General features: G+C 40.9%; 1 protein-coding gene across 7 annotated transcripts in view; it reads right to left on the bottom strand.

The window, feature by feature from the left end:
• The window catches only part of CADM1 (cell adhesion molecule 1), a 544,514-nt gene that overhangs the window by 148,363 nt on the left and 382,295 nt on the right, over positions 1-13,856 (bottom strand). The window lies entirely within an intron of this gene.

The raw sequence follows: 13,856 nt of genomic DNA, 5'->3' as shown, positions 1-13,856 counted from the left end.
TAGCAGTAATCCAATCAGTTTACTACAGTCAGCACAATGATCATTTCTGATTGGTAGCGATTACTGACACTTTTTTTTTGCCCAACACTAATCAAATAATAAGAGATAAAGCAAAGACCCGATCTTTAAAATAAAAATACTTGAGAACAATTAGATATAACAAAGATGGATCTGGTTGAATTTAATTGTATTTTCTGCTAGGACATGTTCCTTAAAGGCCTCTTTCACACGGCTTAAGCTTGTATAGGAGCAGTGTGAACAGCAAGCTTTTACAAACAGTGCTAATTGCCACTTTAAATAAGCAGCTAGGAGGCTTTAGCACTACTTGAAGCTTGCTGAAAGCCAGATGAAGTCTGCTAACAGGTTGTTTAAAGTGACAATCAGCCCTTCCATTAAGATCTCTGTATAACATTTCCAGCCAGGAGATGCGGGCTGTTTTAAAGGCTTAAAATGATTTTTTTTTGTTAAAGATAACAGACTTTACAAACAGGTTATACATACTGTCCTGTGCAGTTGGTTTTGCACAGAGCAGCCTGGATCCTCCCCTTCTCAGATCCCTCTTTGGCTCTCCTGGCCCCTCCCTCCCGTTGAGTGCCCCCACAGCAAGCAGCATGCATTAAGATAAAAAACCGTCTGCCTTTACAATCACTTTAACCACTTGCCCACTTAAACCCTCTTCCTAACCAGACCAATTTTCAGTGCTCTCACATTTTGAATGACAATTACTCAGTCATGCAACATTGTACCTATATGAAATTTTTGCCTTTTTCTCACACAAATAGAGCTTTCTTTTGGTGGTATTTAATCAACGCTGGGTTTTTTATTTTTTTCATGATAAAAGAAAAAAAAGACAAAAAATTCTGTAAGAAAATTGATTTTTCTTCGTTTGTTCTAAAATTTTGCAAATTAGTAATTTTTCTTCATCAATTTTGGCCAAAATTTATACTGCTACATATCTTCGGTAAAAATAACCCAAATCAGTGCATATTATTTGGTCTTTGTGAAAGTTATAGAGTCTACAAGCTATGGTGCCAATCTCTGAAAATTGATGACACCTGATGTACTGACAGCCGTATTTCTTGAGACCCTAACAAGGCAGTAAAGTACAAAAACTCCCCAAATTACCCATTTTTGGAAAGTAGACATTCCAAGGTATTTAGTAAGAGGCATGGTGAGTTTTTTTTTTAAGTTGTAACTTTTTCCCACAATTCTTTGCAAAATCAAGTTTTTTTTTTTTTTTTTTTTTTTCACAAAATTGTTATATTAGCAGGATATTTCTCACACACAGCATATGCATCGCACAAATTACACCCCAAAACACATTCAGCTACTCCTCCTGAGTACGGCGATACCACATGTGAGACTTTTACACAGCGTGGCCATATACAGAGGTCCAACATGCAGGGAGCACTGTCAGGCGTTCTAGGAGCATTACACATATAATTTCTTGACTACTTTTACACTTTTGAAGGCCCTGGAGCACCAGGACAATGGAAACACCCCAAAAATGACCCCATTTTGGAAAGAAAACAACCCAATGTATAAACTATGAGGCATAATGAGTCTTCTGAACATGTCATTTTTTTCTACAAGTTTTTGGAAAATGTGTAAAGAAAACTTTTTTTTTCACACAAAGTTGTCCATTTACACAATATTTCTAACACATAGCATGTACATACCAAAAATTACACCCCAAAATAGATTCTCCTACACCTCCTGAGTACGGCAATACCACATGTGGGAGACTTTTACACAGCCTGGCCACATAGAGAGGTCCAACAGGCAGGGAGAACCATCAGGTGTTTTAGAGGCATAAATGTCAAATCTAACTTGACTACCTATTACACTTTTGTGGGGCACTCTAGTAACATGGATGAGAACTGATGTGGCATGGATGAGCATGAATGGGGATGGATGAGATGTGGATGGGGATGGCTGAGCATGAAGGAGTATGGCTGAGTACAGCTTGGTACGGCTGAGCATGGATGGATAAGTATTGCTGAGTAGGGATGAATGAGTATTGCTGAGTATGGATGGACAGATGAGTATTGCTGAGTATGGCTGGATGGATGAGTATTGCTGAGTATGGATGGATGGATGAGTACTGCTGAGGATGGATGGCTGAGTATTGATGTGGATGGACGGCTGAGCATGGATGGATGGATGGCTGAGCATGAATGGCTAAATATTGATGAGGATGGATGACTGAGCATGGATGGATGGATGGATGGATGGGTGGCTGAGCATGGATGGCTGAGTATTGATGAGGATGGATGGCTGGATGAGGCAGGAATTGTCAGATATCAGCGCTGTGGGCAGTACACAGCGCTGCAGCATCTGATCACTCCCCTCTCCACCCACGCTGATAGCGATCGGTACAGAGAGTGGAGAGTTGAACTGGCCGTGACGCCGGTTTGTTTACAAGTGATTGCTCTGTCATTTGACGGAGCGATCACATGGTAAACACCCGCTGTCAGCAGCCATTCACCATGATCCGTGATGAACGGGGTCACGGATATTCCCGGGTGCATGCCAGAGTTATGGAGCAGAGCTGTAGCTTTCATTCGGCTATAGCGCGGTCGGCAAGCGGTTAAATAAAGCTGCTTGAAGCTTGCTTGCTGAAAGTCTCCAACACTTGCAGTTCACACTTCTCCTTTACAAGCTGAAGCCCATGTGAAAGTGGCCTTACAGAAAGACAAATGTTTGTTGCTTGAACAGTTAATTTGTCAAATCTATGATTCTTTCATGAAAGCAATACTTATATCAATCATTCCCATTGTCATGTGTGTGACCAGCATTACTGAATAAGGCCTGCTTCACACGGGCTTCAGCTTGTATAAGAGAAGTGTGAACAGCAAGCTTTTACAAAAGCAATTGAAGATCTTTCAGTATACAGGCGGTCCCCAGGTTACAAACAAGATAGGGTCTGTAGGTTTGTTCTGAAGTTGAATTTTATGTAAGTTGGAACAGGTACATTTTTAAAGCGGGGTTCCACCCAAATTTTGAACAATATCTGTATGTATTCTCTTCCTTGCCTAGATGCTGACATGCCGTTTAAAAAAATTTAAATCGCCGTAATTACCTTTTATTTTTCTATTCTTCTTTGCACTTCCTGGTTCTCCTCCCATGGGAGTAGGCGTGTTTCTAGCCTCTCCCAGACTCCTGGGAGCTAGTCTCAGGCTTCCTAGGATGCCACTGAGCATGTGCGGGAATGAGCGGTGAATGCTGGGAGCACAGCATTCACCACATCCAGGAAATAAATGCTTGTGGGCTTCAAACGCCCACAATGAAGATGGAAAACACCTGCAGTGAATAATATAAGTTATTCTTTCCGACGAAATCTAACACAGGCGGACATATTACACACAATATGTGAGTATGTAATGCTGAGAAGAAAAGTTTGTGAATGAACTAAAAAAAAAACGATAGATAGGTGGACCCCCGCTTTAAGTGTAGCTCCAGCCCAAAAAACTAATTTTTAAGCTTTTTGGATAGTATAGGGAAGGGTTAACACCCCTGTAATGTTTGTTTTGCTGTCTATGTCCCTGTTCAGATTTCACCTCACTTTCTGTCCCTGTGACAATTCGATTTTGAAAATTTTGGGTTGTTGGGGGAAACAAGGATTGGTGATAAAGCTTCAGTGAAGACACCTTTTTCCCATAATAACTCTTACAGGAGTGAATTTTTCTTCCTAGGGATAGATTTCCTCTCACTTCCTTTTGTCTCCCTCCGTAAGTAGCAGTCATTTGTAAGTTGGATGTTTGTAACTTGGGGACCGATTATACTTTGTTGAAGCTTTTAAAGTACCATTCACCTGCAGTATGTAAATGTTGAACACAGATCTTCATAACAGTGCAGATTGCCACTTTAAACAAGCTAGCAGGTTTCAGAACTACTTGAAGCTTGTTAAAAGCCTGCTGTTACTTGTATAAAGCAACAATCAACACTCCCATTAGGATCTGTGTATAACATTTCCAAACAGGAGCTGATGAGCGACTTAAAGCATACCTCCCAACTTTTTGAGATGGGATTGAGGGATACCTATCAGCAAAAGTATGTAGGCATAGGACACACCCCTTGCCACTCTCCCTTAAAGGAGAATTGTACAAAAAAAAATTGGTTAAACCCACAAGTGCTTTTTTTTTTTACACTATTATTCCTTTTTATTGGCTTTTGGAATTTACAAATGCAGCAATTAAGAAATCAGATGAAAGGTTTAGCGCTGGAAAACACTTTTTAAAAGATAAAAATATGTTGTAAAGCACTGCGTAAACTGTCGGTGCTCTATAAATCCTGTATAATAATAATAAAAAAAAAAATAATAAAAAGTGCATTTTAGATACAACTATATAGATCAGACCAAAAGGAGGAGGAAAGAGGTACAGAGGGAGATTGCTTCAAATCAGGGACAGTCCCTCGAAATCAAGGACAGTTGGGAGCTATGTTAAAAGGCTTAAAGAAAACAGCTCGAAGCTTGCTGAAAGTTTCATAAAAGCTTGCGGATCACACTGCTCTTATACAAACTGAAGCCCGTGCAAACCAGGCCTTAGTCTATGCACTTTTTAGTTAAAGCTGAAATCCAGACAGAGAAAAAAAAAAAAAAGGAGCAGACTGATGAGCTTATTTCGGACACACTGCTCTATCCTCCAGTCAGCATACTTTTTTGCACTTCAGCACAGCCGATTGGCTTTGTGTGCCCCCCCCCCCCCTACTGAGTGCTGGTATACAGGGTTTGCACAAGGCTGATTGACCATGTTGAGTTCAGGTGAATGCATCCTTATAATAAACAAACATATAAGAAAGCATCAGTGAATACAGGGCCACAATAATCAAATCTTTTTATATCTTCCTGGAGTTCAGTATCAAGGTTGAAAACCTGTGGAGAGCATGCAGTAAAAACTAGGCCCCAATTTGCCTGCCATCTCCTCTACTACTGTCTCCTTTGTGGAAAGATGAGAGCGCTGCTGAAAATCTGGCTGTATGCACTTTGTCACAACATGCTCCAGTACTGGATATGATTTCTATTGTTATATACACAGCAGGGAAGTTAACACACCAGTGATAATGTCTTATAAGCTGAGACTTTACAAGTTCCTAGCACCTCTTGACAAAAGGCCATCTGATGGCCAGTTAGGTTAGTTCTTTGAGCTTCCAGTACAGATCAATGGCTATTAAAGGGTAAGACTTTCATATATAAAGATGGAGGCAGCCATATTTGATGTGCTCTCCAAGGGTGGCCATAGACTGTCAGATCTATTTAAACAAATGATTGGCAATCATATCTAATTATCCTGGCTCTTCAGCACTGCCAGGACCCCAGCATTTCTCTTTTTTCCAGCTTGGCAGATGTTGTGATCCAGCACAGCGAGAATAGAGAGCTCATTCTCCGGAAGCAATATATATTTAATAACAATGAGCACAAGTTAATTAAATTGTTCTTAAAATATTCTATCACCTTAAATCTGCCCTTAGACTTGAGAGGTGGTCTGTGCAGGCACGATCTGACCACCCTCTTGGCAAGCTGTCTGCAGAGCCATGCCCAGGGCTCCACAAAATGGGTCCAATCTTACACCTTCATGTAGCTTATGGACAGGGACAGTTCCTCATCTGTCTGATAAACCACATTGCAAGTGTCAGATAAAGCCAGACACAGACATGAAATGATTGGTGCTTTATCTGGCAGATTTAAAGGCATAGTCAAAAAAAAAAAAAAAAAACAATAATAAATGCATCTATGTTGAATAATTAAAAAACAAAACAAAACATGCATTTATCTTTGCACGGCTCCTGCAGACTATTCCTCCAGCTGCAGGTCTGAACAAAGGTTCGGTTAGCTGGAAGTAGTATCAATGGACTACAAATGCAGTGACCATCTGCTACTCTGTTGAGAACTACTAGTCTCTCTATCATGATGGAGGAAAAAAATATCATTTTTTTTCCCACGGATTCCCGTTAATACCATGGATGAGCGGAGCCACGCCAAATTCAAATAATGGCAGGGAGGAGAACCCCTGGATTCTGTAAGAGGAAAGGGATGTATAGGGTGGATGGCTGCAGACTGTGACCATGTTTTATCTTACACTCTAAATATATGAGTGCCAACCTACACTTTGAGGATTTATCTTTCAAATTGCTGACTGTTAATAAATGTTTGAAGATTCTGCTCTACACAACACTGATCATAGAATGGTTAAAGGATCTGGATTAAATCAACTATATGGTGAACATGGGGATATACAGTATATACCATACAATTATAATCAGGGCTTTTTTATTCAAACAATAGGTGCTGGAACTTAACAAAGGCCCCACAAAACCCCCCTCCCTACACACATCCTCCAAATCACATCAAATAGTGGGTGTGTTCAGTCAAATTTCACGAAAACAGTAGGAGGGTCTTATAGGGGCATTAAATACCAGGATTGCATTACATACAGAGTGCAGAGCTGTCACTTGTAAACACAGAAACCAGACTTCTGTGTTTACAATTGATTGTGGTGAGCAGACACCATAGGGTCTGAGCCAGAGGTTCCCCCTGAAAAAAGCCCTGATTATTATTATATTTATGTCCAAATGGCAACATTCCTCTATATACACATAAAGTTGGTTGATGAACTTTACACAGCGGGTGTTTGTTTACCCTTTTTTAGAATGAGCCCATTCAGGACATATATGTGGACTTTAAGCAGAACTTCACCCAAAAGTGGAAGTTTTGCTTGCTCTTCTCCTCCTACACCCCTCCTCCTTTACATTTGCCACTTTTTTTGAGGGGGGGGGGGGGGGGGTGAGAGGAGGTACCTGTTTTTTTTATAGGTACCTGCTCCTCCACTTCTGGTCGGATTGCTGCGGCGATCCAAACTGCAGTTTGGCCACCCTTCTTCCCCCTGCAGCCTTCTAGGACATCACAGGTCCCAAAAGACTGCAGGACCATTCACAAAGCGCAGCGCAGCTCGTGCATGAGCATTTGGAAGCCTGGAAGCCAGCTGTGAAGCTGCAAGGCTTCACTGTCGGTTTACCTTAATCAAGATGCCGGCGCCTGGACGTGAAGCCGATTGAAGAATTGGCTCGGGTGAGGACAGTGTTGGATTCAAGGGCAGGTAAGTATCTTTATATTAAAAGTCAGCAGCTACAGGATTTATAGCTGCTGACTACGTTTTTTGGGGGGGAACCGGAGCTCCTTTTTAACTAGATCAGGGCTTGATCTAGTTTATTGAAAGTACAGTGCCTTGAAAAAGTATTCATACCCCCTTGACATTTTCCACATTTTGTCATGTTACAATTAAAAATGTAAATGTATTTGTTTGGGATTTAATGTGAGAGACCAACACAAAGTAGCACAAAATTGTGAAGTGGAAGGAAAATGATAAATGGTTTTCAAAATTTTCTACAAATATCTTAAAAGTGTGGCGTGCATTTGTATTCTGCCCCCTTTACTCTGATACCCCTAACTAAAATCTAGTGGAACCAATTGCCTTCAGAAGTCACCTAATTAGTAAATAAAGTCCAACTGTGTGTAATTTAATCTCAGTATACATACAGCTGTTCTGTGAAGCCCTTAGGGATTTGTTAGAGAACCTTAAACAAAAAACAGCATCATGAAGGCCAAGGAACACACCAGACAGGTCAGGGATGAAGTTGTGGAGAAGTTTAAAGCAGGGTTAGGTTATAAAAAAATATTTCAAGCTTTGAACATCTCATGGAGCACTGTTCAATTCATCATCAGAAAAAGGAAAGGATATGGCACAACTGCAAACCTACCAAGACATGACCATCCACCTAAACTGACAGGCCTGGCAGGGAGAGCATTAAACAGAGAAGCAGCCAAGAGGCCACAGGACAACTATTAGTCGTGCACTCCACAAATCTGGCCTTTATGGAAGAGTGGCAAGAAGAAAGCCATAGGAATGCCGTTTGCAAGAAGCCATGTGGGGGACTGTTGTGGAATTTTGTATTAATGTATGTTGTCAGATGTCCCCCGGTGTCAGTTTTGCTGCAATATGCTCATGCAAGGGTCCACCTTCCTGTGGACACGGCAGATCTGTTTGCCCTTTAAGGGATGTTCATTTATGCCTCACCAAGAGACTGGCCACCTCATGGCGACTGCAATAAACGCTCCTAGCAAACAGATCTGCGTACATGGGAACAATAGCATAACCAAACAACGTCATAGCTCAATGAGCCACGGTAGGGTATTGCGTGCGTCAATGGTAGCGGTAGGAGTGTTCACACAGCCATGATCAGAGCCATGTTTGTAGTATTCACAAATGTGAGGCACATTGTGTCAACAGGAAATTGCCCACATGGATCTGCACGCGACCGTTAGCACACGTCACAACTGGAATTCTATTTGTATATATACACATGTGTCTGATTGGTTCTTTTTAAAGGAATACAAGTGTCTGATTGGCTGATTCTGGAGCCACCACCTTCCTTTTGTTATTCATGTTTTACAGTATAAATAAAGGCAGCAGCTCCTACTAAGCAGGATTTTGCTTAGCTCAACATGATACCAGCGTCTGTCTGTGTTACTTGGAGATATACAAGCGCGCTTTCTGAACATTATACAAGAGAGCTACGACTGTGCTTTTCAGCACAACGGAATTATTTGCTTATAGGAGAAGCTTATAAATATTCCACAACAGGGACACAGCAAACATGTGGAAGAAGGTGCTCTGGTCAGAAGAGACCAAAACTGAACTATTTGGCCTAAAAGCAAAATGCTATGTGTGGCAGAAAACAAACACTGCACATCACCCTGCACACACCATCCCCACCGTAAAACATGGCGGTGACAGCATCATGATGCAAGGATGCTTTTCTTCAGCAGGGACAGTGAAGCTGGTCAGAGTTGATGGGAAGATGGATGGAGCCAAATACAGGGCAATATTAGAAGAAAACCTGTTAGAGTCTGCAAAAGACTAGACTGAGACAGAGGTTCACCTTCCAGCAAGACAACGATCCTAAACATACAGCCAGAGCTACAATGGAATGGTTTAGATCAAAGCATATTCATGTGTTAGAATGGCCCAGTTTAGAATGGCCCAGTCCAGACCTAAATCCAATTGAGGATCTGTGGCAAGACTTGAAAATCACTGTTCACAGACGCTCTCCATCAAATCTGACGGAGCTTGAGCCATTTTGCAAAGAAGAATGGGCAAAAATGTCACTCTCTAGATGTGCAAAGCTGGTAGAGACATACCCGAAAGACTTGCAGCTGTAATTGCAGCGAAGGGGGTTGTTTCTACAAAGTATTGACTCGGGGGGCTTTATACAAATGCACGCCACACTTTTCACATATTTGTAAAAAAAATTGAAAACTATTTATCATTTTCCTTCAACTTCACAATTATGTGCCAAGTTGTGTTGGTTTATCCCATAAAATCCCAATAAAATACATTTATGTTTTTAGTTGTAACATGACAAAATGCGGAAAATGTCAAGGGGTGTGAATACATTTTCAAGGCACAGTGTCAGTTAGTGTGACAGTGTTAGTGTCAGTTAGCAGCAGTGTGTCAGTTAGGGGCAGGTTTAGAGTCAGGGTGTTTTATGTAGGAAAAAAAGGTTTTATATGTAGTGTCATTGTGAGTGTTAGTGTGTTTAGGCAGGACAAAAGAACAAAAAAAACCCCAAAACATATATTAATTGTTTCTTGGCCCTGCTGTACATACAGAATGTAACTATCTAGGGCCAGTTTTTCTTTTCATAAAAAAACAAAATCAGGAGATATCTATTACCATTTCCCTTCAAATAAAGCCCAAACTGACCTGAAAAAAACAAGGTATAATCCACCTGGATACACTAAGTAGTTGTGATATTATGTACACTTTTACTAACACGTGTCAAAGTTGTAAAATTGGGCTTGGGTGTTGAGGTCAGTTTTGAGCTTAGTCGTAAAGGGGTTAAACAGGAATGCTTCAGTAATGTACTGTAGATATGCATAATGAATGCTAAAAAAGAAATGTTCTGATGTGCAAATCATATCTTCTATGTCTGACCTTTCTCTGAGGTCTATGTGTGTCTTGAGACACCATAGAGATGTAGACTCATTACCATTTACCAGTAAACCATTATGTGTGCAGCTTTAAAAATCAACAGAGACGCCAAAACTAAGACTAAAACAGTTAATCCAATCACACCTGCACAAATCACAACCAAACCGCTTATTCACAAAAAACATGACCAATCACACGCAGGGATGCTACCTCATTTTGCTTGACAGTGCATGTAATGAGAGCTTTCAGTGAAGAATACTACCATTCTATAAATGAATGCCACCACAAAATCAAACTGACATTGCCTGTTACATGTCGCTGAATTCTTTGTTCACCTAATATAAATGGACTTAAATTCTGGTTTCTGTCCTTCACTGAGAACTGTCATTGGAATAATTATGAGACCAGCTATTGGGCTGCTGTATAAGCGTCAGAAATTGAAAAACATTTCCCATAATGGCCAGCTTCTTCTTTTCATTTTATTATGACAAAAGCAGTCCATTCCAGGTACAAATAGAACTGTGATTTATGTGTACATGTTGCAGTTTTCCCACATCTTATAAACAGTACAAACAATAATACAAATTGGTATGAGTCATAAGAGGCTACTAAGGATAGCGAGCAATGCGCCTGACCCACACAGTATCTTATCACATTGTGCCCAATCAGTATCCAGCTTACAAACACTGATCAGCCATAACATTATGGCCATGAACAGGTAAAGTCAATAACACGAATTATCTTGTTACAATGGCACCTGAAAGTGGGTGGGATATATTAAGCAGAAAGTGAACAGGTTGTCCCTGAAGCTGATGGGTTGAAAGCATAAAAAATTGTCAAATGCAAGGATTTGATCGACTATTACAAGGGCCAAATTGTAATGGCTGGATGACTGGGTCAGAGAAACTCCAAAACTGCAGCTCTTGTGCGATGTTCCCAGCCTGCAAATGGTCAGGACCTACCAAAGTGGTGCAAGGAAGGAAAACCAGCAACAAGATCATGGGTGGCCAAGGCTCATTGATGCATGTGGGTTGAGAAGGCTGGCCCATGTAGAGCAATCCAATAGAAGAGCCATTGTAGCTAAAACTGTTGAGAAGGGTAAAGCTGGTTCCAATATAAACGTGTCAGAACGGGTTTGCATAGTCACAGACCGGTCAAGGTGTCCATACTGACCCGTGTTCACAGCAGAAGCACCAACAATGGGCACCTGAGCACCAGAAATGAACCATATAACAATGGAAGAAGGTGGCCTGGTCTGGAAAATTACATTTTCTTTTACATCATGTGGAGGGTGTGTGTTCATTACTTACCTAGGGAAGAGATGGCATTGGGATGCACTATGGGAAAGCGGCAAGCTGTCAGAGGCTTAAAAGGATCTTCAACTGACAGCTTGATGCCAGATACCACAGCATACCTTCATAGGTCTAATGGAGTCCATGTCTCAACCAGTCAGGGCTGTTTTGCTGGCAAAAGGGGGACCTACTCAATATTAGGTGGGTAGTCAATGTTATGGCTGATCGGTGAATGTTTTACTATGATTGTTATATGTGACATGGAAAAAACACACACCACAGATGTAGAGGCTTCTAGTTGTCTTAGTTCATCTCAGTCCATAGCAGCAGGAAAGTTGCAACAATGTGTCATAGTCCATGAATGAGTTGCATGCTGGTGTGCATTGTATAGTGGCTCTAATTGTGTTTGCAATGTTTACATTTTTTTTTTAAACTTTAACTTCATTGATGTGCCAAAAAAAATGACGTTTCATTCAAGTCTATGCCCCTCGGCACATTGGGTTGCTGTGACATGCAATGCCATTCACTCCATGCAGTGCGCTGCATTGTTATGGTGTGAACAGGGCACATAGAAAACAATTGTCCTACCCTATTAGACTGGAAGCTCTTACGAGCAGGGCCCTTTTAACCCTCTTCTATTTTATTGTATTGTAACTGTACTGTCTTGTTTTATATTGTAAAGCACTGCACAAACTGTTGGCGCTTTATAAATCCTGTATAATAATAATAAGTGTTACATAGTTAATCTGGTTGAAAAAAGTCAAATCCATCTAGTTCAACCAATAAAAAGAGAGGAAAAAAAATTACAATCCTATATACACAATTTATAACCACAGTTGATCCAGAGGAAGACAAAAAATCCAGCAAAGTAGAGCTGTGCGATTAATCATTAAAATATCGTGATCGCGATTCAACCCCCCTCACGATCTTAATACAGCATTTCCTGATTCATGTTAAACAAGTGCAGAGCTGTCAAAAGAAAAAAAAACTCAGCCAGCAAATGTTTATGAACAGCGATAAAGAGAAACAATGTATCTCTTGGTTCTTTTAGATCAAAGGAATGAACTTCTGTTTGTAAATGAGGGCAGTTTAACTACCTAAAGACTAAACCTTTTTTGACACTTGTTGCTTACAAGTTAAAATCTGTATTCTTTGCTTGAAAATTACTTTGATCCCCCAAAAATTATATCTATTTTTTTTAGCACAGTCATCGAATTCTGGGCTGTTCCTGAAGCCCGCACTGCTCTCCCAGCCTTTTTGTGGCCACCCAGCAGGGCTGTTCTTGGAGCCCGTGGCCGTCCACTCAGTCTTTTCACAGCCGCTCATTCAGTTCACAGCATGGCTGGGGGGCAGAAACCAGAGGTCAGCTGACTAGTGAGGAATGAAGTGGGTGGGGCTGGAGGAGACCCTATTTCCCGATTTCGGCATAGGTGTCACTGCTGCAAGACACCACAAATTCGGAGACACAGTGAATAACACTACCTGTGATTAGAGTTGCCATTAAAAGTGCCCACTACAGTTCTCAGATCAGCAGGTGACCTTGATCAAGAGCACCTAAGTTGGCTGATCAGAATTCCCACTAGCACTGCCACTGATCCCACCCCCCACCAGCACTACCACTCATCCCAGCTCCCTGCCAGCACTGCCACTCATCCCATTCCCTCCACCAAGGAGTAAGAGAAGGAATAAAAATAGAGAATACATGGAAGGGAAAAGAAAAGAGGGGAAGGAACAAAGAAAAGGGAGAGAAAGAATAAGAGAAAGAACAAGAAATATGGCTAGAGAGAGAGATTTGAGGGGGGACAAGAAATTTCCATAGAGAGATAAAAGGGAAAGAAAGGAGAACAAAGAGAAAGAGTGGTACATCCTAAAATGTACCATAAGGGGTTTTAACACTGTACGAGTGGAAGCGACTCAGGGAGCGCTAAATGTCCATGGGTTAGGGGCGCAAATTACATGTCTTGCCTTGGGTGCCGATAACCCACGCTACAAAAATAATTTTACTGTTAGGTGAAGTAGATAAAACGGTATTTCCGTATTCCCGACAAGACCAGCTAGGTATAATCACACCAATTACCACACTCACAAGACCCTCTCAGTACTGAGGAGATAGCTCTTGGTGAACACAAAAAGAGATGATACAGAGTCTAAATGTTCAAAGCTATCGGATTTAATTCTGGGCGGGTATACAACTTATATACGTTATCATTAACCAATCATTATATCAAAGATGGGCATGGTTAATACAGAGGTGTACAGTTCACATCATTACATATCATTAATTATGCCATCTGCTTTCATGACTCATAGTCATGGGTCCTGCTTCCCTGTTTCATGTCTCATTACACAGAAAGGGCCCAGACACAATTCTTTATTTAGACGTACAGAATAAAACTGCTTACAGAAGCTATATTTTCTTAAACCTGCTATAAAGCTAAAAAACAGAACTAGTTAACTTTAACTAGAGTCTGAATATACAAGTTAAGATATATGAATTTATATGACTCTATGGCCGCACAAGATGGAGTCACTTCTGTTCAGTCATATTACTACATTAAAGTGTAAGTAAACC

This window comes from Aquarana catesbeiana, linkage group LG10, assembly GCF_042186555.1.
Source record: "Aquarana catesbeiana isolate 2022-GZ linkage group LG10, ASM4218655v1, whole genome shotgun sequence".
Lineage (NCBI taxonomy): Eukaryota > Metazoa > Chordata > Amphibia > Anura > Ranidae > Aquarana > Aquarana catesbeiana.
Note: the sequence above shows the minus strand (reverse complement) of the source record. Positions and strands in the feature narration are given on the sequence as shown.